We start from the raw sequence: 25755 nt of genomic DNA, 5'->3' as shown, positions 1-25755 counted from the left end.
CAAGTTCATCTCTAAGATGTTTGACGGTGCGCGTTAGAGTACAATGCAATGCTCGCCCAAATCTAGAAGTGGGGAGCCTACCGGAGCGGCTGCGATGGCGCACCATCGGGCCATCTAGGAGATTGGAGGAGTGAAGCATCCTAGGGACCTAGTTGTAATATTTTTCTTTTTTAGGGTTGTCTTGTAATGTTGATCTGTGGCTAATAAATCTGGGGGTCTTTTGGGAAAAAAAATCTACTATACAACCTTATTTTTTTATAAACATATTGTTTTCTAATAGTTTCTAGCTTATACTAATTTTCCAAAATTTATGATCTTCTTTTATGTTTGTCTCTGTCTTTTTGCACTGGAAGGGCCGTCGAGTATGCAATTCTTGTCAGGGTACCAAGAGGTAGTCGCGGAATTCATAGTCAGGTTGGAAAATCATCTTCTTGGATGATCACACCACTTTGATGAAGATCAAGGACGAGCCGAAGGCGCGTCGCTGTCATCGCCCCTCACCGAAGCCGTACAAACCTTGTTGTAGTAGATAGTGGGGAAGTCATTGTGTCAAGGCCTCATAGGGCTAGCGCACCAGAGTAGCGACCATGGCCGATGAAAACATTTGTAGTTCAAATGGATCAAACGTGTAAGCACCCAAACAAAGACGAAGGAAGACCGGTTCCAAATAGATCCACCAAAGACTAGCATAGGACGAATCCCATGAGATCCGACGGAGACACATCTCTACACACCCTCTGACGATGCTAGACGCACCATTCGGACGGGGATATAATGTGGAGAAATTATTCCTACTGAGGGACATCGTCGTCTCCACACAACCCCAACCAAGATGTTAAATCTAATAAAAAAGGCCATCAGTGGCGTTGATGGAAGGGAAGCCTTGGGTACTTTTGTTGTGGAGGAGGAAAGAGAATAATTTCATGATATTGATCATGTCACCTTGATTAAGTAGATGGGCGGCAACGAAGAACGCTATAACACTAACTTCTTCAAATTACAAGATTAAACTTTACATTCCTTATGGATCATTCATGCTCATGCACGATTAATAGTTAAGCTTGGGAAAAATGTATGAGCGGATCTTACACGCTTCGTTTCCACAGTTGGATCTTGATATTCCGAAGAATGTTCTTGGATTATCCCTTTAAATTTTCTATGAAAGAGTAATTAATTGCAATGCGCAAATCTGATATTTATTTTGTATTTCTTTATAGATATGCCTGAAAAGTTCAAGATTATGATATCTCCTAAATATGCTCGTGGAATAGCAATTTTTCATATGTGGTACATCACCAGACGAGCATCCAGAAGGAACGATGAGCACTGGTACTACGTCTGCCGCTACAAGCCCTAATACGCATGATTGAACATCTATTAAGGAAGATAGGTGGCACTGGAAATGGCTTGCCATTCCGAGTCACCGAGCTTTGTGAAGTCTACCATTCCATAGTAGGCACTATATCCAAAGTCCCTATAGTTATAAACATCGTCTTCGTCACCTCCATTTAGGTAAGCGGTAGTACTCGATCAATCGGATTAGACAAGTACAAAAACGACCATTAGAGGAGATCAACAGAGATGATTCCCATAGCTAAAACCTCTAGTCATGTAACATCCCACTTTTCCAAATTAGGATGTTAATAGAAGCATAGCACCTGCATATCATTGTTTCATGCAATGTTGGAATGTTCAAACTGGTTTTCAACTCAGACAAAAGCGGAGATATGACTTCTTGAAAGTAATGTTGGAATACCTTTGATAGAGCTTCATTGCATATACGGGTCTTCTAAAAGAAATTATGGGGACTATCTGAACCATAAAGTATTGTAGGAAACTATTATAAAGGCCCGTAATAGATATTCTAAATAAAATATTTTTAAAACATGCACGTGAGCTGAATTTTGTTCCTAAGCTCAATATTATTATTTTGATTTATTGTGATCTGTATGTATTTTTCTAAAATCGGGTTGTCAATTATATATATAGGCCATAATGAATTTAGGAAAAATATTAGAGATGCTCTTGTATTTGGACCGATCGACACCGTCCTGATAACCCAAATCCCAGTCCACACAGCCTTTAGAAAACTCCTTATAGGTGTGGTCACATTAGAAAACTCCTTATGGGGCTGAAAGAAGTAGTGTGAAAATTAAGTGTGTCAGAATCTCAAACTATCCATTATCCATGGCTGCGCGATTGAATGAGGAACTACTAATCCAACTTCTGTTAGATTGGCCAGCAAAATATCAACCCTTCTTAGTGTATCAAATACACATTTGTACATGTCTCCAGGTACAGGCCAACTTGACTGGGACACACGACCAACCTTGGCTCGTCTTCTAGCTGTGAGCCTGTGAGTGATTATCAGTCATGGTCATTGGCCGGTCTTCAATGGTTTGGCTACATATGACCGTGTACTGCAGAAAGATTCTCTGTGAGGAAGAATCAAAGCAACCACGCTCGCTCTATCACGCATTAATTATTGGTAGTCAGAGGACGTGCGAGTGTCATAATTTCACTCTATATATGGCTGCTCAATTTGTGGTCATGTACTGCAAACAAATAGCCTATGTTTGTGGACGAGAGAAAAAAAGAGAAGATTCAAAGCAGCATCGGTATGGACGAGAGAAGAGAAGATTCAAAGAAACCACACCCGCACGATCGAGAGTTGATTTGTGGACGTTAAGAGCGCGTACAAGGTTGTCACATCTGATGTACATATATATCACACGAGATACCTCTCTCCTGTGCCAACATATATGGAAACTTGGAAAGTGAGAGAGGGAGACATGTACGATGCCATGAAAAGGAGCAAGAGAGAGACATATGACCAAGCAAACCTCTCAGCGACGATGCTGCAACGAAACGTTTGGTGCATAGTTCATTTTATAAGAATCGCTAAAGTTAGCTGACAAATTTCATTTTTAGGCTTAGAGCCGAACTGTTTGTTCATCTATGTTGGTTTCTCCCTCCCAACTTTTATGTCGCTATAAATGCTTGAGGGTGGATTTAATGTTTCGTCTCCCGCTAAAAAAAGGAATTAATGTTTGGTCGTTATAGCCAACTAGAAGATACCCCGCGCGTTGCTGCGGGAACGATTATATAAAATGAATAGAAAATTTGGGCTTATAGAACTATTTTTTCAAGGGAAAAAGATTTACATAACATGTAATATAGATACATGAAGCAATTTAGTAACCCTCCTCAAGTGTTCCACTATGAAAAGAAGTAACATTCTCATAAGCCATCTCGGGCGCTGAGAGAAAGTGTTTACAAACTAATGGGTGGAAGCATACGATGAATCAGCTATTGTATGTACTCAATAATGAAAACTTTGATCAACTTTGCGATGAAAGGTCACAACCCTGATATACAGGATGTATTGGTGTAACCATTAACATATCACATGTTTCTTTTATTCCCAACAAAAGAAATCACCTGTGTGAGAGGACCCATGCATATGATTCCTACAATGGAAATACGAGTAGTAGTAACAATTAAATTTATGTAAACAGTGGACCAAATTGTTACTTTGTGAAGTCAATTAATCTATTTATTTTTTCCATGCAGAAGGAGAATAATTGCCCAATATTTTTTTCAGAAAATTAACCCAATGTTTAAGAAAGTTCGTATGGGTGCTGCAAGATTATCTGTTAGGCTGTGTAGCACACATAAGAAATAACATGATTTGGCTATCTAAGATATGCAGAATGCAATGCAATGCATGTGTAGTGCAGATAAAAATCAAAATTTTGTAAAAGATGGGGCTCGTACGTACCAAACCTGCCAGATGGTTTTATATGAAATCAGAATTAGGATTAGGCTGCACATCAAGAAGCGCTAATTCATTCTCAGTCATTTATACTTATCCGGAGAACAACATGGAATTGGGCTGCACAGTGTTCCAGCATGTACATCTTCGTAGGAAAATAACAAACTGAAGATCAACACAGGAGCACTTGACCTTAAACTGCAGAAGCGTTGTTGTTGTAGTCCGTAGGTCGCCGTTCTCGCCAAGTTCAAGCTAGCAAGCACCTCGGAACTACCAGCAAGCGGCACAAAACGTGCAAACACAACATAAGAACAGGAAATTAATCTGATCACAAAGAAAGAAATCCAGAACATATAGGAGGCTCGAGCTCACCATTGGTACTGATCTTCATCGGAGCTGTGCAGACCATGGAAATCCATCAAAAAATACAGAAGATTAATCCTCCAAATCACCATCACAAATCCAAAAATACAACAGCTAATAAGTGCATGCACTGACGGCCTGACGGGCCAATCGCAAGGAGAAGAGATGCTCATGCTCTTTTTTAGTTGGGCTTGCGTGTGTTCATAGCGACATAAAGATTTGCAGATTTGAAGATTAATCCAAAAAAGAATTAATGTTTGGTCGTTCTAGCCCATAACCAACTAGACCAACAACTTTTTTTCTAAGTTTTGTAACTGATAGCTTATTTGTACGTAAGCAAAAACCCAAGAATAAGCGACCCAATTTAAACGAAAAAAATCATGAAATGGGATGAGCAGGTGATAACCCATATGACAATTTGTTCATCGCCCTAGGAACGAGGTTGATGTCGGTGTTTGTCGTCAGATTTAACGGTCATGGTCTACCAGGTCAAGATGGTGATTATGTGAACCATACTGTTACCGGCATTCTTATGTTCATATGCTACAACTATCAACTTGGCAATAATGTACTAGTTACCATGTGCCTATGCTGAACTCACCAACACGACAATTATTTAGTTACCTAGTTGTAAATTCTACAGTTAGCAACATGATTATTATTATGTAGTTACACAATTGCATATATCATCGTTACCCACATGGCAATTATGTAGTTACCCAGTTGTTCGGGCTATAATTAGTAACATCACACAAATATGTTACCAAGTTGCCCACGTTACAGTTACCAACCCAACACAACTCACTACACCATAATTGTTGATTGGTAGCAATTAACTGTAGGGAGAAATATCTGAATAAAGGCAACCAAAATCATGTTACTGCCACCAGAAATACTTAAGGGCAGAGAATTGCCGGCGGGAGTTGACAAATGAGGACATATACACTGCAAACAATATTGTTTTTCATTGCAACTGCTGGCAAAGCTCAAGCATGGCCCACTGCTTGCCGGGACCGTCTGTGGCGCGGGAATGAAATAATTGGGTCAATACGCGCTGGCAAGAAAGAGGACGCAAGAGTCGAAAACAACGAAAAATAGTAATATCCATGGCCATAACCAGTTCTACCCAAATTAGAGCCTCCTCTCCAGACCCCCACCCCGACCAATGTCATTGTCGACCCCCTCCACCCTCGACCGAATCCACCATGGCCGAACCCCTCCTCCAACATGTCTGGCCGTGGATCTTTTTGTGAGGTCTCATGATATTTACCTTCGTGTATTGTGTGAAAGTATGTACGATAGGCTGAACTAGAGAGAGGGGATGCACCATCTTCCATAGCTAGCCATATGTTGGAGAATAGCTTGATGAGCAAGAGTCTCGAAAAGCTATGAAGACCATACCATGGATGATTCGTCATCAATTAACAAAGACACCTACCAACATTGCTGGTTTTCTAGACCTTTTGCCAACACATCCGTGACTATGGCCTGAATATCGCACTGTGTTTACCAAGGTGGGGTCGAATTGTTCTTGGGGCCTTTCATAAGCGAGAAACAATAGAACATTTTTCATAACAGTAGAACTATTAATTTGCAAAAAAATAACAGTAACTATTGGTAGGTGTCTAATTTCTTTGAATGCATAGTAGGAGTAGATACTATTTCATCTTGGTGGGTGGTGTACAGGGCTAATTTATTTGTAGGTATTGATTTTGTTTCATAATAGAGCAATATAAATGAGGACGCCTTTGCTCAAGAATTTCAGCAGTGATTCAAGAGACCGTGTATTCGATTGATGTACGTAATTTATCGTGGGGCAATATTTACCTTTTTTAGTTTATTTTAACACAGACGCTCATACACGCGCACATACATTCATCCCTATGAATGCACGCACGCACACCCTATCCCTATGAGCATCCTGAGAGATTGAGTCGGCACATCATCTTGAGATTGACGAAGTCGCCACAGACGCCTTCGTAGTCGGCGGGGACATATCTCCCACTAAACGCACATTGTTGGAAAGCATGAAATAAACTCAGGAAAATCCGAGAACCTCTAGGACATGAACTCTGATGGGTTATGGCTAGCATTGTCCTCCTAATCATCCAACCACGGATTAGTTTGTTGGGAATATGATCAATTTACCGAATGATTTTATTGACAGAAATACTAGATAAAACATGACTAGTATAGCAGTGATAAAACAAGCCATGCGATTTGACAAAGAGAAGGTAAACAACATCTTCATATATGAACCATAACTAAACATATCTAGAGCAGACAGTATAGCATGTTGCATATATGAAATATAGTCTAACATATCTAGGGCAAATACTAGAACAAGGAACTGTAGCAGGACCTCCAATAGAAAGAGGAAGAACACGTACAGGACAGCAACAGCAGAAGCGCTGGACTTGGGGTCAGTATCCTCGCCAGCCATGTCGTCGAGGAGGTCGTGGACGTCGGGGAAGAAGTCATCGTCGGGGAAGTAGTCATCAGAGTCCGGGGTGTCCGTGACGAAGAAGTCCGTAGTTGCGCGAAGTGCTCCCCCAAAACCTTATCATCCTTCTCCCGTGCAGGACTCAAAAGGTGCGGTTTTGGAGGCCTACTGTCCCGACCTGCGGTGCATGCCGCAAGCCGGGATGGGGAAGATCATAGCAGTAGCTTAGTGGTCGGGAACTCTGAGGCGGGAGGGTTGTGTTGTTCTGGTGCGTCTCTCTCAGAAGAGCGACCTCCCTTTTATAGGCGCAAGAGAAGGAGGCGAGAGGGCTGCACCATTCGCATTCGAACTCCACTTTCGCAAAAAATCTCTTCAGCTTCCGTGTGACCTTTCGTATACTAGTCGTGTGTGGCAAAAATTTAGACATCGGCTCATTCCGCGCCGCAGCGCCGGCGGGCGGCGGAGGAGGAGCGCGTGTGGACGTCCCTCTTATTCTCATGCTCATACAAGTGGGGAAAGAACCTCCCTTATAAAAAGGTACAACTCCCTCTAAACTAGCAATGTGGGACTAAACTTTAGTTCCACCTCTTGCCTTTCATGAATGGGCTGCATGGGCCTCTAGGACTTATTAGGAATTTCTGAAACTGCTATTGGACTAGGCTCAAAATAAACAAAATTCCAGCATGGTTCACTCATTTTTAGTTGTACTCCCTCTGTCCAAAAATACTTGTCATCAAAATGAACAAAAAGGGATGTATCTAAAACTAAAATACATCTAGATGCATCCCCTTTTATTCAGTTTGATGACAAGTATTTCCGGACGGAGGGAGTATATGGCAATATTTTAGCTAACCATTCAGCATAACGATTTGTTTCTTCTGTGTAGGCATGAGCATCAAGTACGTCAGTTACTTACGTTTGCATCAAGTCTATGGCTTACATATGCGCTTGCGTCTATGGCAATAGAGAAGATCGAGACAAACAGCGACGATTGTAGGACCTCCTGGCTCCTGTGCATATAGTAGGATCGACAAGATGAGGCCCTCGTATTTTGCGTGCATGCGAATCGTAAAGGGAAAATTCTGGTTGTACCCCATACCATTGTACACTCTATCCTCCCCGTTCATTTTTGCATCAAAATTTGTGCAAGCAATTTTTTTATTTCTCCCAAATAAAAGAACCTTTGAACTCGAAACTTTGCAGATCAATATCACACATGTACTACTATGTGCAAAAAAGTTTTTCGACTTTTTCGCGTAACATAATTGGTAAAATACGACTCATTCAGAATTTGAAATTTGAATAATTTATGTTTCATCAAAAAATCAAAAACATTTTACACAATGAGATTCACTTGTGTATAGTTGACCGGTAAAGTTTCATGGTCAAATGATCTCTTGTTTCAAAGAAACAAAAAAGATAACTTTTTATATAAGAAGAGCATGAATCTTGACGCAAACTAGACAGACAAGGGTGCACCACTATTGGGATACAACAAATCAACACTTGATTGTAAATGAGTCAATTACACCGGCGGTGCCAGAACTTGACGCAACCGGTCACTTTGGTATTAGAACTTGTGGCATGCATTGAACTAGTACAATAACTTGGCTCGGACGTGCAAATACGGTGCAAAATCATGTTTGATATGAAATCGATGCTGACTTGGCACGTGAGCATGGCGTGGGGCCTGTTGTCAGTTACTGTAAAGCAGACAGGAGGTCGTATGGCCTTTTTTTTTGTGCAAAACCCCCCTTGGTTTTTTATTCCTTATAAAGAAAACTTGTCTACGTGTCAAGTGGCATTTTTTCACCTCTATGAGGCACGGATCCCATCTGTCAGTACATCAGTATAGGAATTAAACAGGAAAAGGATGGCCTCGACGTATCGGAAATACGATCTGCTGCTTGATGTAGTATAAACTGGACGCATGTGGGGCTTAAAAATATTGCAAATAGTCCCGCCCATTTTGCACGCACTAGTTTTTTAAGAATTTGTAAAAAGTAATTAATGAAAATAATGTTCAAATATATATTCCTATGTTATAATTTTTTTTGAGGATATAAATATTATACATAAAGACAATGATTAGTAAATAAAAACATTTCAATATACAGCCATGTATTATATAAAAATGTTTAGTAAATAAGGTCATTTAAATGTTTTTTAATAGAAACTAATTAATAAAAAAATACATTTGCAGATTATATTTAAATTTCACAAAATTTGCATATAATTATTGAAATGTTTGTAATTATACAAACATTTTTATATGTATGCATATAATTTTATTACACAACCATTGTTTTTCAAAATTGTAACTACTAATATTCACATTGCATTGCTTTAAATTATACAAACATTTTTATAATACATAACAATTATTTTAAATACATGAATATTTTTAAAATAGTACTTGTGTTTTTAAAAGCAAGTTATTTCATTTGTATGTTATCTTAATACAGAGATCAGAATTTACATACCTTTTACAAATTTCCAAAAGAAACAAGCTGGTGCAAATGGGCCGCACCGGCTGCCCATTTAACCTCCAAGAGCCCCTTTTGTTCCATTACATAAAGAATAGTTATCCATTGACGATATGACTGTTGAACGGGTGTAATGGGCAAGACTGACTGTGTGCTAGCCACAGGTCGTGGTTTGAGTCGCAGAAGACTCCTTTTTTGTGTTAATTTTTCAGAAAAACTGAAACTCCACCTTTGCAACATCGGCAGGGGCTCTTTGTGAGACACAGAAAATCGAGGGAGTTTTCACAAAAAATCCCCCCCCCTTTGCCTTTCAATCACCGACAGCTAGTCCCATGCCACGCTAGCATGCCTAGTTAGCGGCTCGGGCGTACACAAACGAAATTTGCATGGTATTTGTATACTAGAGCCAAGTTATTGCACCAGTTCAATGTATGCCGGAAGTTCTAGCATCAAAGTGGTCATTTGCACCAACTTCTAGCACCACCAGTGTAATTGACTCATTGTAAATCGATGATAACTTTTGTTTTTTTTAATCAAGTCGATCGACGAGAGTTGTGGGGTTCAGTGTTTCCTATTCGGCGACCTTTCCGTCAAGTAGTCGCTGAAAAACACAGGCTAGCCACAAGTGTTATATGGACGGGCCCATTTAGGGCTAGTTAGTTGCTGAAGGAACCCCTATTTTTTGAACTTTTTGGTTGGTTCCTGAAGGGTTTTGGAAACCTTCCAGATGGTTCCTCAACTGTTTTTTTCTATCTTGTTAATTGGGTTCTTTTGTCCTTTTTTCTTTTTTGTTTCAGTTTTTTTTCTTTCATCATTTTGTTTCAAAAATTCTCAAATTTCAAAAAATGTTCATAAAACTGAAAATATCCGTGTTTTCAAAGAATATTGGCAAATTTAAAATATGATCGTGATTAGCAAATGCAAATAATATTGTTTGCATAATTTATTTATTTTCGCATTTTCAAAAAAAGTTTGTGATTTTCAAAGAACTTTTCAGAATTTTTAGAAAACAATTCAAAATATTAAAATTGTGTTTTTGATTTATAAAATGTTTGGAATAATCAAAAAGTGTTAGAAATTTTTTAATTGTTTGGGATTTTGAAAAAAAAAATCATATTTTTCAAAATAAAATTTTGATTTTAAATTATTTTGAAATTGTAAAAAATGTTCGTGTTTTCAAAGCTTGTTGTCAATTGTTTTCCTAAAAAAATCACAACAATAAATCAGGTCAGTTCGCTATACTGCCTCGCTCCAGTTTGCTACAGTAGTCAGTTCAATATGTGTCAGTGTTCGTCTGGTTTTGCTACAGTACCTTGTTTCAAGCTAGCTTCACTGCATGCACGAGTTGGCCGACCGTCTGTGTGTTTCCCCGCCAATCACCCGCAAAGGGCAGCAGATAGTACATGGGTCTTTAGCACGTTGGCCCAATCCTCTCCCTCATTTTTCTTCCATTTTTTGGACAATGGAAGGTAATGCTCAGCTTTTTCTGCCCGTATCATTGGTCTTTTTGGATGATGGACTTCCTTTTTTTAGGGGAGGACTTCCTATTTGATACTCATTGTGTGAACATGTCGAGCAAAGCCAACTACTAGGCCACCCCAAGTAGGGTAACTGATAGTTGTCCATTCATTGACTTTCTCATTTTTTGGTTGGATATATATAATGAATTTCTCCTTTTTCTCATTTCATTTCTTTCTCCATTCTCCATTTTTACTTTTTTTTTGTTTTGTTTTTTTCCTTTTTTATAATTCAAGAATATTCTGTAAAATTCATAAAGAATTTTTATGTAGCGAACATATGTAAATCCTTGAGAATTTTCTAAATGCATTAATATTTATATAAAATAAATCTGAGGTTTTTTAAAATCTGGGGGTCAATTTTGAAATACATGTAAATCTTTAAATTTGTGAGTATTTATTAAATTCATACACTTTTTAAAAATTTGTCATAAGTTTTTTAATACACAATCATGTTTAAAATACCAAAATGTTTGCTAAATTTCTGGTTTTTGAAAAAATATTAGTGATCATTTTTGGAATTCATATTCATTTTTTAAAGTCAAGAACATTTTTCAATGTAAGAATTTTTAATTCATGATTTTTTTGGCAGATTTTGGGAATAAATCTAACATAGAAAATATGAGAAAACCATTTGAAAATAGGAAGAAAACAAAAAAACCTAAGACAAAACCATTGGAAAACCGTATGAAGTGAGGAGAACAATACAGGTGCTTGAACTGGGCTAGCCCACAGAATTCATGCACGTGTGTTTGGTCGTCAAATTGAATCATAGTGTGTCATAGACGGGGTGTTTGAAGTGACCTTGGGCCTTGTAGACACAACAACAGTCCATATACAAAAGAGAAAACTTAGAAAATTAACATAAAAGGGGAATAAAGAAGAGTCCCAAGGACCATGGGCCTTCTTGCCGTCCATTATTTCACTCCTCCTTGTCAATGGCCTCTTGGTGCTCCCACATCTCGTTCCTCGGCTATCACTTCATGTACTTTAGTTCCTTTTTTCTTCTACTTCTTGTGAGTTACTTTGCATTCATTTGACTTATGCATCGTTTTTTTCATAGGTGAAATGGCTCATCATGGTTCTCCCTAATTGTTCGACAATGCATAAATGTCATTGAGCAAGTCGACGGGTGTGTGTGATTGAGACCAAGTAGACATTCAAAGCCTTTTTTAGAACTTCACAAGCTTTATTGATCAACATTAACAAACATAGGGGTCCATAGGGACCCAGGCAGTTGCCCAATCCATAGGTGGTAACCATGATCAAGAGAAAGGGGTTACTTAGCAATATTATGAGCTTCAGCATTGGACTCCCACACTTCAGAAATGTCTAAGTTGTAACTGCTGAATGCTCTTTCCCATAGTAAACTTTAGATCATCTGTACCAACACCATGAATAGAAGCATGGGACATGTTTCCGATCAGCACGGTTGCAGTCCTTGTGACCTGATAAGAAAAAAACATGGAGATATCAAAACACACATGTATATTGGCACTCATGTCAATCCACTAAGCATAATAATGACATATTGAAAGAATCAGTAGGAAATTTACCACAATGGTCATGGAGAGATCAACCATCTTGTCGCCAGCAACACTCAAAACAACACATGCAAAAAAGGCGTTTGTAGCCTAGAAAAATTGCTCTGTTTGCGAGTTAGTGGTCCCTCCGGTATGCCCTTGGAAGCATCAAAATAGTTCATGGTGGTTAACCAAAGAACTACCCTGACATGCCATCTCTTGTAATTCACATCCTTGGACGTGGCAGGTTTGAGGGTTGCGGGAAAAGCAATTGGAGAAAACTGCCTAAACAAATCAGGTTTTTGGATTGTTGAAGAGCTATTTCCCATTAAGTTTAATTCAAAAAAATAGACCAAACATGAAATCATAATAGAAATGATAATTGGTTCCAGTAACAAAGTACTGAACAAGTCGTGCAATTGGGTAAATAAGCGAGAAGCATCGTATCAATGTCTATTCCTAGTAGTCCAAACACAATCCCTAGTTGGAGGGACAAGAACACATATAGTGTGGTGAAAGAAGAGGAATTTGTGTTAGTAGCCATATCGCCGAAGAGATTGTTGGTGTCGGGGAAGTGGTCGTGCGCATCCATATGGTGGAGAAGAATCTAGAAGTCGCACGAGAACGATCCCCAAAAAACTTCAACGCCTGTCTCTCTTACATGATCACAAGTCAGTCTTTCGGAGCCATGTTATCACAACGCGGCACACACAAAGAAGCAAATGGGAAAGCACTAGGTGGCACATAGCTCTGAAACCGAAGTGGCAGTGTTGGTGGAAGAGAAGCAACCTATAGACTCTAGAAGGCTACACTTATAGAGACAAAGAGGAGAGTGAAACAGCCACAACCATTTAGGCTCGTTTTTCAGTAGTACGAAAATGTTTCGACGCCTTTATTGCGTGATAAAAAGATAAAAAACACATACATATGCCATGAAAAATCACTAAACTGGCCCTTTGGCTAAAGTTCAGCACAAAATGGCCCTCTTTTGAAAAAAATTCATAAAATGGCCCTACACGCATGACGCCTGCACCAGGGGCGCCATGCTAGATATCATAACGCCTCGGTCAGGGGTGCCATATTGGTCAGCGCTGACTTGCCACGTTGGCAGGGCTTGCCACCATGGCGCCCCAGGCCAGGGCGCCGTGTTGATGGTCATGACGCCCCTGCTCAGGGCGCCATGCCCCTTGCGTGAACAAAATAGAGTCTCCCCTGTTTTCCCCTCCACAAACCCTCACTTTTCCCCTTCTCCACCCCGGCCGCCCCAATCAAGCCCCTACCTAATGCCCACAAAATTTCGTGAATCGGAACTCCAAATCGGCGATTTATCCTTCCCTTCGACCCCTCAAGGTATTCTCCTGTTGGGTTTCGTAGTAATTTCAAAAAAATTCCTACGCACACGCAAGATCATGTGATGCATAGCAACGAGAGGGGAGAGTGCTGTCTACATACCCACGCAGACCGACTGCGGAAGCGTTGACACAACGTAGAGGAAGTAGTCGTACGTCTTCACGATCCAACCGATCAAGCACCAAAACTACGGCACCTCCGAGTTCGAGCACACGTTCAGCTCGATGACGATCCCCGGACTCCGATCCAGCAAAGTGTCGGGGAAGAGTTCCGTCAACACGACGGCGTGGTGACGATCTTGATGTACTACAGCAGCAGGGCTTCACCTAAACTCCGCTACAGTATTATCGAGGAATACGGTGGCTGGGGGCACCTCACACGGCTAAGGAATAGATCACGTGGATCAACTTGTCTGTTTCTGGGGTGCCTCTGCCTCAGTATATAAAGGAGCCAAGGGGGAGGGGGCGCCGGCCAGGAGGAGGGCGCAGGAGGAGTCCTACTCCTTCCAGGAGTAGGACTCCCCCCCCCCCCCAATCCTAGTTGGACTAGGATTCCCCGAGGGGGAAAGAGGGAGAGGGGGGCCGACCACCTCTCCTAGTCCTAATAGGACTAGGGGAGGGGGGAGGCGCGCGGCCACCTTGGGCTGCCCCTTTCTCCTTTCCACTAAAGCCCATTAAGGCCCATATGGCTCCCGGGGGGTTCCGGTAACCTCCCGGCACTCCGGTAAAATCCCGATTTCACCCGGAACACTTCCGATATCCAAACATAGGCTTCCAATATATCAATCTTTACGTCTCGACCATTTTGAGACTCCTCGTCATGTCCGTGATCACATCCGGGACTCCGAACAACCTTTGGTACATCAAAATGCATAAACTCATAATATAACTGTCATCGTAACCTTAAGCGTGCGGACCCTACGGGTTGGAGAACAATGTAGACATGACCGAGACACGTCTCCGGTCAATAACCAATAGCGGGACCTGGATGCCCATATTGGCTCCTACATATTCTACGAAGATCTTTATCGGTCATACCGCATAACAACATACGTTGTTCCCTTTGTCATCGGTATGTTACTTGCCCGAGATTCGATCGTCGGTATCCAATACCTAGTTCAATCTCGTTACCGGCAAGTCTCTTTACTCGTTCTGTAATACATCATCTCGCAACTAACTCATTAGTTGCAATGCTTGCAAGGCTTATGTGATGTGCATTACCGAGAGGGCCCAGAGATACCTCTCCGACAATCGGAATGACAAATCCTAATCTCGAAATACACCAACCTAACATGTACCTTTGGAGACACCTGTAGTACTCCTTTATAATCACCCAGTTACGTTGTGACGTTTGGTAGTACCCAAAGTGTTCCTCCGGTAAACGGGAGTTGCATAATCTCATAGTTATAGGAACATGTATAAGTCATGAAGAAAGCAATAGCAACATACTAAACGATCGGGTGCTAAGCTAATGGAATGGGTCATGTCAATCAGATCATTCTCTTAACGATGTGATCCCGTTAATCAAATAACAACTCATTGTTCATGGTTAGGAAACATAACCATCTTTGATTAACGAGCTAGTCAAGTAGAGGCATACTAGTGACACTCTGTTTGTCTATGTATTCACACATGTATTATGTTTCCGGTTAATACAATTCTAGCATGAATAATAAACATTTATCATGATATAAGGAAATAAATAATAACTTTATTATTGCCTCTAGGGCATATTTCCTTCAGTCTCCCACTTGCACTAGAGTCAATAATCTAGTTCACATCTCCATGTGATTTAACAGCAATAGTTCACATCACCATGTGATTAACACCCATAGTCCACATCGATATGTGACCAACACCCAAAGGGTTTACTAGAGTCAATAATCTAGTTCACATTGTTTTATGTGATTAACACCCAAAGAGTACTAAGGTGTGATCATGTTTTGCTTGTGAGATAATATTAGTCAACGGGTCTGTCACATACAGATCCGTAAGTATTTTGCGAATTATATGTCTACAATGCTCTACATGGAGCTACTCTAGCTAATTGCTCCCACTTTCAATATGTATCTAGATCGAGACTTAGAGTCATCCAGATCTGTGTCAAAACTTGCATTGACGTAACTTTTTACGACGAACCTTTTTGTCACGTCCATAATCGAGAAACATATCCTTATTTTACTAAGGATAATTCTGACCGCTGTCCAGTGATCTACTCCTAGATCACTATCGTACTCCCTTGCTAAATCAGTGCAGGGTATACAATAGATCTAGTATACAGCATGACATACTTTATAGAACCTATGGCCAAGGCATAGGGATGACTTTCATTCTCTTTCTATCTTCTGCCGTGGTTGGGTTTTGAGTCTTACTCAACTTCACACCTTGTAATACAGGCAAGAACTCTTTCTTTGACTGCTCTATTTTGAACTACTTCAAAAATTTTGTCAAGGTATGTACTCATTGAAAAAACTTATCAAGCGTCTTGATCTATCTTTATAGATCTTGAAGCTCAATATGTAAGCAGCTTCACTGAAGTCTTTCTTTGAAAAAACTCCTTTCAAATACTCCTTTATGCTTTACAGAATAATTCTACATTATTTCCGATCAACAATATGTCATTCACATATACTTATCAGAAATGCTGTAGTGCTCCCACTCACTTTCTTGTAAATATAGGCTTCACCGCAAGTCTGTATAAAACTATATGCTTTGATCAACTCATCAAAGCGTATATTCCAAGTCCGAGATGTTTGTACCAGTCCATAGATTGATTGCTGGAGCTTGCATATTTTGTTAACACCTTTAGGATCGACAAAACCTTCTAGTTGCATCGTATACAACTCTTCTTTAATAAATCCATTAAGGAATGCAGTTTTGTTTATCCATTTGCCAGATTTCATAAAATGTGGCAATTGCTAACATGATTCGAACAGACTTAAGCATAGATACGAGTGAGAAACTCTCATCGTAGTCAACACCTTGAACTTGTCGAAAACCTTTTGCGACAATTCTAGCTTTGTAGATAGTAACACTACTATCAGCGTCCGTCTTCCTCTTGAAGATCCATTTATTTTCTATGGCTTGCCGATCATCGGGCAAATCCATCAAAGTCCATACTTTGTTCTCATACATGGATCATATCTCAGATTTCATGGCCTCAAACCATTTTGCGGAATCTGGGCTCATCATCGCTTCCTCATAGTTCGCAAGTTCGTCATGGTCTAGTAACATGACTTCCAGAATAGGATTACCGTACCACTCTGGTCCGGATCTCACTCTGGTTTACCTACGAGATTCGGTAGTAACTTGATCTGAAGTTTCATGATCATCATCATTAGCTTCCTCACTAATTGGTGTAGGTGTCACAGAAACCGGTTTCTGTGATGTACTACTTTCCAATAAGGGAGGAGGTACAGTTACCTCATTAAGTTCTACTTTCCTCCCACTCACTTCTTTCGAGAGAAACTCCTTCTCCAGAAAGTTTCCGAATTTAGCAATAAAATTCTTGCCTTCGGATCTGTGATAGAAGGTGTACCCAACAATCTCCTTTGGGTATCCTATGAAGACATATTTCTCCGATTTGGGTTTGAGCTTATCAGGTTGAAACTTTTTCACATAAGCATTGCAACCTCAAACTTTAAGAAACGACAGCTTAGGTTTCTTGCTAAACCATAGTTCATACGGTGTCGTCTCAACGGATTTAGATGGTGCCCTATTTAACGTGAATGCAGCTGTCTCTAATGCATAACCCTAAAACGATAGTGGTAGATCGGTAAGATACATCATAGATTGCACTATATCCAATAAAGTACGGTTATGACGTTCGGACACACCATTACATTGTGGTGTTCCAGGTGGCATGAGTAGTGAAACTATTTCACATTATTTTTAACTGAAGGCCAAAATCGTAACTCAAATACTCTTCTCCACGATCAGATTTATTTTCTTGTTACGATGATTTTCAACTTCACTCTGAAATTCTTTGAACTTTTCAAATGTTTCAGACTTATGTTTCATTAAGTAGATATACTCATATCTGCTCAAATCATCTGTGAAGATCAGAAAATAATGATACTTGTCGCGAGCCTCAATATTCATCAGACCATATACATCAGTATGTATGATTTCCAACAAATCCGTTGCTCGCTCCATTGTTCCGAAGAACAGAGTCTTAGTCATCTTGCCCATGAGGCATGGTTCGCAAGCATCAACTGATTCATAATCAAGTGATTCCAAAAGCCCATCAGCATGGAGTTTCTTCATGCGCTTTACACCAATATGACCTAAACAACAGTGCTACAAATAAGTTGCACTATCATTATTAACTTTGCATCTTTTGGTTTCAATATTATGATTATGTGTATCACTACGATCGAGATCCAACGAACTATTTTCATTGGGTGTGTAACCATATAAGGTTTATTCATATAAACAGAACAACAATTTATTCTCTTACTTAAATGAATAACCGTATTACAATAAACATGATCAAATCATATTCATGCTCAACGCAAACACCAAATAACACTTATTTAGGTTCAACACTAATCTCAAAATTATAGGGAGTGTGCGATGATGATCATATCAATCTTGCAACCACTTCCAACACACATCGTCACTTCACCCTTAACTAGTCTCTGTTTATTCTGCAACTCCCGTTTCGAGTTACTAATCATAGCAACTGAACTAGTATCAAATACTGAGGGTTTGCTATAAACACTAGTAAAGTACACCAATAACATGTATATCAAATATACTTATGTTCACTTTGCCATCCTTCTTATCCGCCAATCACTTGGGGTAGTTCCGCTTCCAGTGACCAGTCCCTTTGTAGTAGAAGCACTTAGTCTCAGGCTTAGGACCAGACTTGGGCTTCTTCACTTGAGCAGCAACTTGCTTGCTGTTTTTCTTGAAGTTCCCCTTCTTCCCTCTGCCCTTTTCTTGAAACTAGTGATCTTGTCAACCATCAACACTTGATGTTTTTCTTGATTTCTATCTTCGCTGATTTCAGCATCACGAAGAGCTTGGGAGTTGTTTCCGTTATCCCTTGCATATTATAGTTCATCACGAAGTTCTACTAACTTGGTGATGGTGACTAGAGAATTCTGTCAATCACTATCTTATCTGGAAGATTAACTCCCACTTGATTCAAGCGATTGTAGTACCCAGACAATCTGAGCACATGCTCACTAGTTGAGCGATTCTCCTCCATCTTTTAGCTATAGAACTTGTTGGAGACTTCATATCTCTCAACTCGGGTATTTGCTTGAAATATTAACTTCAACTCCTGGAACATCTCATATGGTCCATGACGTTCAAAACGTCTTTGAAGTCCCGATTCTAAGCCGTTAAGCATGGTGCACTTAAAGCATCAAGTAGCCTTAGTCTCTCAGCCTTTGCACGGACTGTCCTTTTAAGCAGTCCTACCCTAGACAATGTTGGGAAGTACTCCTCCACCTTGAACCCTCCTAGCAGCAGTGACGTATCATTGGTGAGGTCTTGGAACAACTTGCTCTGTCCTTCTTTTAGGAAGAATTCTCCGGACACGATGTGACATGCCATGTCATATGTGAATGTCTTGAGCAGCTCACTCATGTCCACCACACCAACGACTGCGGCGGCCTCATGAATCTTGGCCATCACCATGCTCACCTATGATGGCATGCACAATTGTTAGCAGAGGGCACAATGAAAGTGAATTTTATTTATTTTGTTTCTGACATGGTAAGTTTCTGAAAATGCTAAGAAGATTACCAACAAGGCTTGACAGTAGGAAATCATTGAATAAAAAGGGACGTCCTATCTGATGGTAACTGACATATTAACTAGAAAAAATCAAGCTCCCAATTTTTTTTAGAAATGTGGAATATCCTAACTAGTGGATGTTGTTTATTCATCAGTTAACTGGAGACCGTCTAAGCCCTGACCTCTCTTTTCTTGATTGTTGCTGGTGTTGAGTAGTATGAGCGTTTCCACGTTCCTATGTCTGATGGATTTTCAAGCCATGACCTTTCCTCTCGCAATTGCTAGGACCTCAGTGTGCCAATTGGATTGAGTTGGTTTCGAGACGAGAGTAGTTTTCCAGCTCCCGGGTACCTAGGCACCCTCTATGAACATTAAAATCAAAACAAATAGGAAAAAATCTAAAACTTTGCAGAATCAAAGATGGTCAAACTTTGTAGGCGCTTGCCAGTTTTCATACCAAAAAACCATTCGAGGAGCTCTACACACGAAAAAGATCTCAGTGCTTGAAGTTTTGAGCATTTTTAGCACTGAAATCTGAAACTCGTTCATACACCTTTCTCTACATAATATTTTGGCATGAAAACTTGCAAGAACCTACAAAGTTTGATCATCTTTGATGTTACAAAGTTTCAGAAATTTTTTTTTTGATTTTACTATTGGTAGACGGTGCCTAGGCACCGGGAGCTGTCACACCTTTCTATTTCGAGATTTCTTAATGAAGCACAAGCTATATTATTTACCCTCATGATCTATGGATAGCTTTTCTTTCAAATTATGTTAAATATTAATTAAATATGATGATATATTTTTGTCCGACGGACCTGCACTACGCCGCCTTGTGGATAGACAGACCAGCCCATTTTCTAATTTTCTTCTGGTCAACTCGCCATCTAATTTTGATTTTTAACAATCCACAATTTTCTTCATCATCTTAAATATTAAGTTTTTTTGGTTTGGAAAGGATGAAGTTTATGCATTTTTCAATTTTATGTCTTCATAATGTTTTTCACGCCGAGATATTAAAAATAATTCTATCAAATGTGGTGTGGCGAAAACTAGAAAGTCATTGAAAGTTACCTCCTCCATGACGGCGCTGCGGAAAGACTGCACCTTTCTAACGCTCAGCATGTGGTTGGTGAGGAGCTTCCTTGCCTGCCGCCAGCCTTGGCCATATGGCGCAAAGCCGATGTTGGACGAGCCGTACATGAGGATGTCCGTGACCATGGAGTGTGGCCGTGATGCCAAGACATGGTCGTGCGTGCGCAGCACGGCCTCTGCGGCACGCGGCGACGATACGACGAGCGTTGGCACGGCGCCGAGACGGAGGAGCATCACGTCAGGGCCATACTTCCTGGCGAGGCTGCGGAGCGAGACGTGCGGGAGCGAGCCGAGGAGGTGCAGGTGGCCGATGATGGGCAGCGCCGGTGGTGATGGCGGGAGTCTGCCTGCAAGCTGTTGCCTTTTTCCTGTCTTCCAAGTGAACCAGTAATAAAACACAAACAAGAGGAAGAGCGGGAAGAGGAATAGAAACCATCCCGTCGGAGGCGTCTCTAGCATGACGAGATCTGCCATGGGAAGTTAATGTCTAGCACAGCACTTTCAGAAGCTATGCGGCGCAATTGTTCTTCTGAACCAGCTTAGTTTTATCATCGCAAACTCGATCAGTTGCTTATAAGCTAGCCAGGCAGAGTACTTGAAACGACAACCGCTGTGGGGTGCACTGAACTTGGAGCAATTAGTTAGGCGACAACGTAGCTTTCATTCTTAAAAACATACTGTACAAGGTAGTCTTTGGGTCTTGGTTACATGTTTTATGAACTTTCTGTGACCGCTCAAAAAAGAAAAAGTGGAAAATATAAGGGACCGGTTAGGGACAAGTTGGCTGAAAAAATAATTTGGGCACGTCCACTTTTCTCAGTGCAGCAAAATCAAAATCGACTTGCAATTATTTGGGCCAGTAAATTTTCTAGAGGAGCACTCGACTCTTTGCAACCACCAAACGGAAGCCTACTAAATACATGGGCATGGTCTGAAACATAACAGAAATTGACCCAATACCTGTTAAGACACAAGGAAAAAATAAAAATAAATGAACAGAAATAAAGGGAACAAAATAGGAAGTTTCCTAAAGAAGAATGAATTAGTGGCGTTGGTATTACCCGTTATGAAGAAAGAAAATAAAAAATAACAAAAATTACACACAATTTACATAGAAATTGCGCATTTTACATTAGCAAAAAATACACACATATAATACAACCGCTGGAGCTCTCGGCGCAATTGTTCTTCTGAACCAGCTTAGTTTATCATCACAAGCTCGATCGGTTGCTTATAAGCTAGTCAAGCAGAGTACTAAAACCAACAACCACTGTGGGGTGCACTGAACTTGGAGCAATTAATAAGGCGACAACGTAGCATTCATTCCTACACACATAGATCAATCAAGGATATAAATAGTTCAAACAATAAAAATTTAAAAAAAATAACAAGAAGTAATTCAATTTAAAAATGCAGTTAATTAAAAGATAAATATTATTCAGAGGATAAAGTTCAAACATAAAACTAATGGTTTCCAGTATAAATACGCGTATGCTTCAGAAAATTACTGAGTAGTTACACGTGCGCTTATTAATGTCGAAGTTGTGGATGCATCTCTAGAAAGTTGACAACATGCTCTGGAACATGTACCTTAGGCCTCTAAATATAAGAGGTATGGCGAGCATCGTCAGCCTCATCCTCGACAATATATTATGCATGATCGTAGAACAAGTCATCACCTCCCACAACGTCTCAAGTTCCCACCTATTTGCAGCTCCACGAACAATAACCCAACGAAGTTGGAGCACTCGAAATGACCCCTCCACATCCTTCCTAGCAGCTCCTTGCATTTATGCCAAGAGAAAACTTTTGCTACCTAGGCTCGGGGATAGTCATCATAAACTGCTGCCAGTAAGGATACATACTATCGGCAAGGTAGTACCCCATGATGTAATCATGGCCATTGACGGTGTAGTTGCACGACAGAGCATCTCGGCCCATCACAAGGTCTCTTAAACATCAGAGATCGCTGAAGAACGTTAATATCATTGTGAGACCCTGGCACAAAGAAAGCATGCCAAATCCAAAAGTCGTTTGATGCCACTGCTTCAAATATGACATGTTTGATGTGACCTTGGTACTAGTAGAGAAATGCCTAAACACATCCTATGCTAGTGGCGCGCCACACACTAGCCACTGGTATTATTCAAAATAAATGTGGTGTGGCCAAAATTGTGGTGTGCTAAAATATGCCCATGCCACTAGTAAGCTAGCCCCAGGGGTGGGACATGGCCCGAGTTACTAGTGGCATGCCAACATATAACAATGGCACTACTGATGTGTTGTTGGTGGTGTGCGAATAGTTTGCATGCCACTGGTATCAGCCAACTCAATTAAAAAAAAACGCCGACAAAATTTACTAGTGGCATGTGGCCTAGAAGCGACGCCACCAGGCCCGACCCAAAACCAAGCCCGACCTAGCCCGCTGTCCTCCTCGTCCTTCATTCTGTCTCGCGTCTCTCACCCGACTCTCTCACTAGTGACAATACATTTTCCCAAAGAATATACACTTCTCTTTTTGCGAGATCAGAGAGAACAAACTTTAGCTATGTGATGTTCACTCTAGAAGGTGGAGGTCAGACTGATCGACAGTAATATAAGAGAAATGGTAATTCGATTCCGATTCTTTGCTCTTCAATCATGCATCACAAGAGCTATGCATGGATGTCAGTTAGCGAGCAATATGCATGTGTAATAACCAGTCAACCAATAGTTTGAGCGTGGGTAAGTCGTCAACATCTCCCGCATGCTCATGGAAGCACAGGACTGAGACTAGCATGAGCCGTTGCCTGCAGCTAGTGCGTGTGTGGAAGAGAATGGATCCGGACACTCATGCATCATGTGCCACCTGCAGGCTGCAGCTAATGCGTGTGTGGATGAGAATGGCTCCGGACAGTGAACGTACGGGTCGACGGACACCCACAGAAAGAAAGGAAACAAAAAAAACAGAGGAAAGCATTGAAAAGCAAGAAAGAAAAAACCGAAGAAAAGAAAAGAAGAAATATGTGTAAAAGACGGTTCTTTTCCTTCTAGTAGGTCGCGTCCTACATATTGTACACGGACTCGATGTTGGCGCAGTGGCTAAGAGTGCTACCAAGCAACGAGGAGATCCCAAAACCGGTCCCTCGCGCGCACCTATTTTTAACTATTTTGTCGAAAATATGCGCTAGTGGGCCAGCCCGATTATCTAGCACTCGATGAGAGAGGTCCTTCTGCCTCGCTGAATGTGAGGTATAGCACTCGTGCAATTTCAGAGTAAAATAAAAAATTCGGATATGACGCTAAAAACCTCGAGGAAGCTTGAAGTGGGCCTTAGAAAAAAAATAAGCTACCTAATGTGGGCCCTCTAGGGAGCAAGGATTGGTGACTAGCGTCCTTCTCTAGCCGAACTGCGCTAAGCCCCTCCGCCCCCCCCCCCCCCCCTCTATCTCTGTGTGAAATGAGGGCACTAGATAATGGGGCTCAGTGGACTCTTGTTCACAAACACGTCCGGACGTGTGGGCGGACAGTAGCCAATGGAGCCCATATTTCTGCCTGGGCAACGACGTCCTCATTTCCATGCATTCCCATACACATAGATGTAAAAAAAATCAGCAATAAATAATTCAAATTAAAAATGCATAGTTAATTCAGACATAAATACCATTCAGAGGATAACGCTCAAATAGAAAACTAATGGTTTCCTACATGAATCCAGATATGCTTCACAAGATCATCGAGTAGTTACACATGCGGTTATTAATGTCGAAGTTTTTGACGCATCTATAGAAAGATGACGATATGCTCTGGATTTTCTTTTAGGAGGCGAACATGTATAAAATATCAGAGGTATGGCGAGCATCGTCAGCCTCTTCCTTTACATTTATGTTATGCATGATCATACAACAAGCCATCACTGTCCACAGCATCTCAAGATCCCATATATTTGCAGCTCCACGAACAATACCCCAACGAAGTTGGAGCACTCGAAATGCCAACCGCAAGGTCTCTTTAACAACGGAGATCGCTGAAGCATGTTGATATCATTGTGAGACCCTGGCATGCCAAATCCGTAAGTCATGTGGCGTGGCTTCTAGTCCGCATGCCACTAGTACATTTTTTCTCAAAGAGTACACACATTTTTTTGGCGGGATCAAATAAACAAACTTTAGCTATGTGACGCTCACTCTAGAAGGTGGAGGTCAGAATGATCGACAGACGACAGTACTATAAGAGAAAGGGTAATTGGATTCCGATTCTTTGCCCTTAAATCACGGATCACACGAGCTATGCATGTGTAATAACTAGTCAACCAATGGTTTGAGCGTTGGTAACTCGTCAACATCTCCCTCATGCTCTTGGAAGCACAGTACTGAGACTAGCAGGAGCCGTTGCCTGCAGCTAGTGCAGAATGGATCCGGACACTCGTCCATCATGGGCTACATACCTGCAGCTAGTGCGTGTGTGGAAGAGAATGGATGCGAAGACTCGTGCATCATGTGCTACCTGCAGCTAGTGCGTTTCTGTAGAGGAGAATGGCTCCGGACAGTGAACGTACGGGTCGACGGATACCCACGGAAACCCGGACAGCCTCAGTGCAAAATTCCAAAGCAAGACCGAACTGGCATCGGTATCAAATTTTGGCATGGCCAAGAGACTGCAGACAGGAGCAGTTGCCTCGGTTGGCTCCCATGAATAACACATTTTAGTGATGATACTTCCAGGAGTTTACTTCTGTCGAGTTCTTAATTTCTCTAACCTCTAAGCTCAGTTCAAAGCTAGGACACTTATTTTGAATCGGAGGAAGTAACATTTAGAGCATTTACAACTGGATACAACAAATCCGACCCTTCAAATGCCCGTGGACGCCGGGCAGTGACCGATGAGACCTCAAATTAGCGTTTCCAGAACCAGATACCTCAATTACGAATCCTCAAATCCATACAATTACATGCACATGAAACCTAAACTTCAGCGGACGTTGTCCGACAGCTGGCTGCGCCCCTTGAAATGTCGGTGCGATCGTCGACGAGGTATAGTAGGACATGGGACATGCACCGGCTCACGGGACTCGAGGCGCCGCCATCTCCCATGCCCTACTCTTCCTTGCCGGAGGTCGTCACCTGCACGTTGCCGATCAAAGTGAGGTCGACGATGGATCCGTCATGGTCAGAGGCCAAGAAATCCACCACGAGGCGGTTGCGGCACCTGGGGTTGTCCGCCATTTGAGGCGAGTATGAGGCGGCCGGCTGTAGATGCTCTTACTTCTGATGTTGAAACTTTCTGATAATAGACGGTTGTGTGCAACAATCGATAGAGGCCGGAAATGAGAAGGATTTCCATAAAACTCTGATGGTTCCTTCTCTGAATGAAGGAAAGACTCCATGTGAGCTAGCTCAGCAAAGGCCTTCTCTGACTATGCCAATCTGGAAGAGCTCCTGTAGATGATCAAGTGAAGAACGTCTCTAACTGAG

General features: G+C 41.2%; 1 pseudogene; it reads right to left on the bottom strand.

Annotated features, from left to right (window-relative positions):
* Positions 1-18799: 18799 nt before the first annotated feature.
* LOC147982887 (indole-2-monooxygenase pseudogene) lies at positions 18800-20877 on the bottom strand (annotated as a pseudogene).
* Between the last annotated feature and the right edge of the window lie 4878 nt (positions 20878-25755).

The sequence above is a fragment of the Triticum urartu genome, chromosome 2A (genome assembly GCF_056163025.1).
Source record: "Triticum urartu cultivar PI428250 chromosome 2A, HENAU_Tu73, whole genome shotgun sequence".
In the NCBI taxonomy this organism is placed as follows: Eukaryota; Viridiplantae; Streptophyta; class Magnoliopsida; order Poales; family Poaceae; genus Triticum; species Triticum urartu.
The sequence above is the reverse complement of the archived record's forward strand: the minus strand, read 5'-3'. Positions and strand labels throughout refer to the sequence as shown.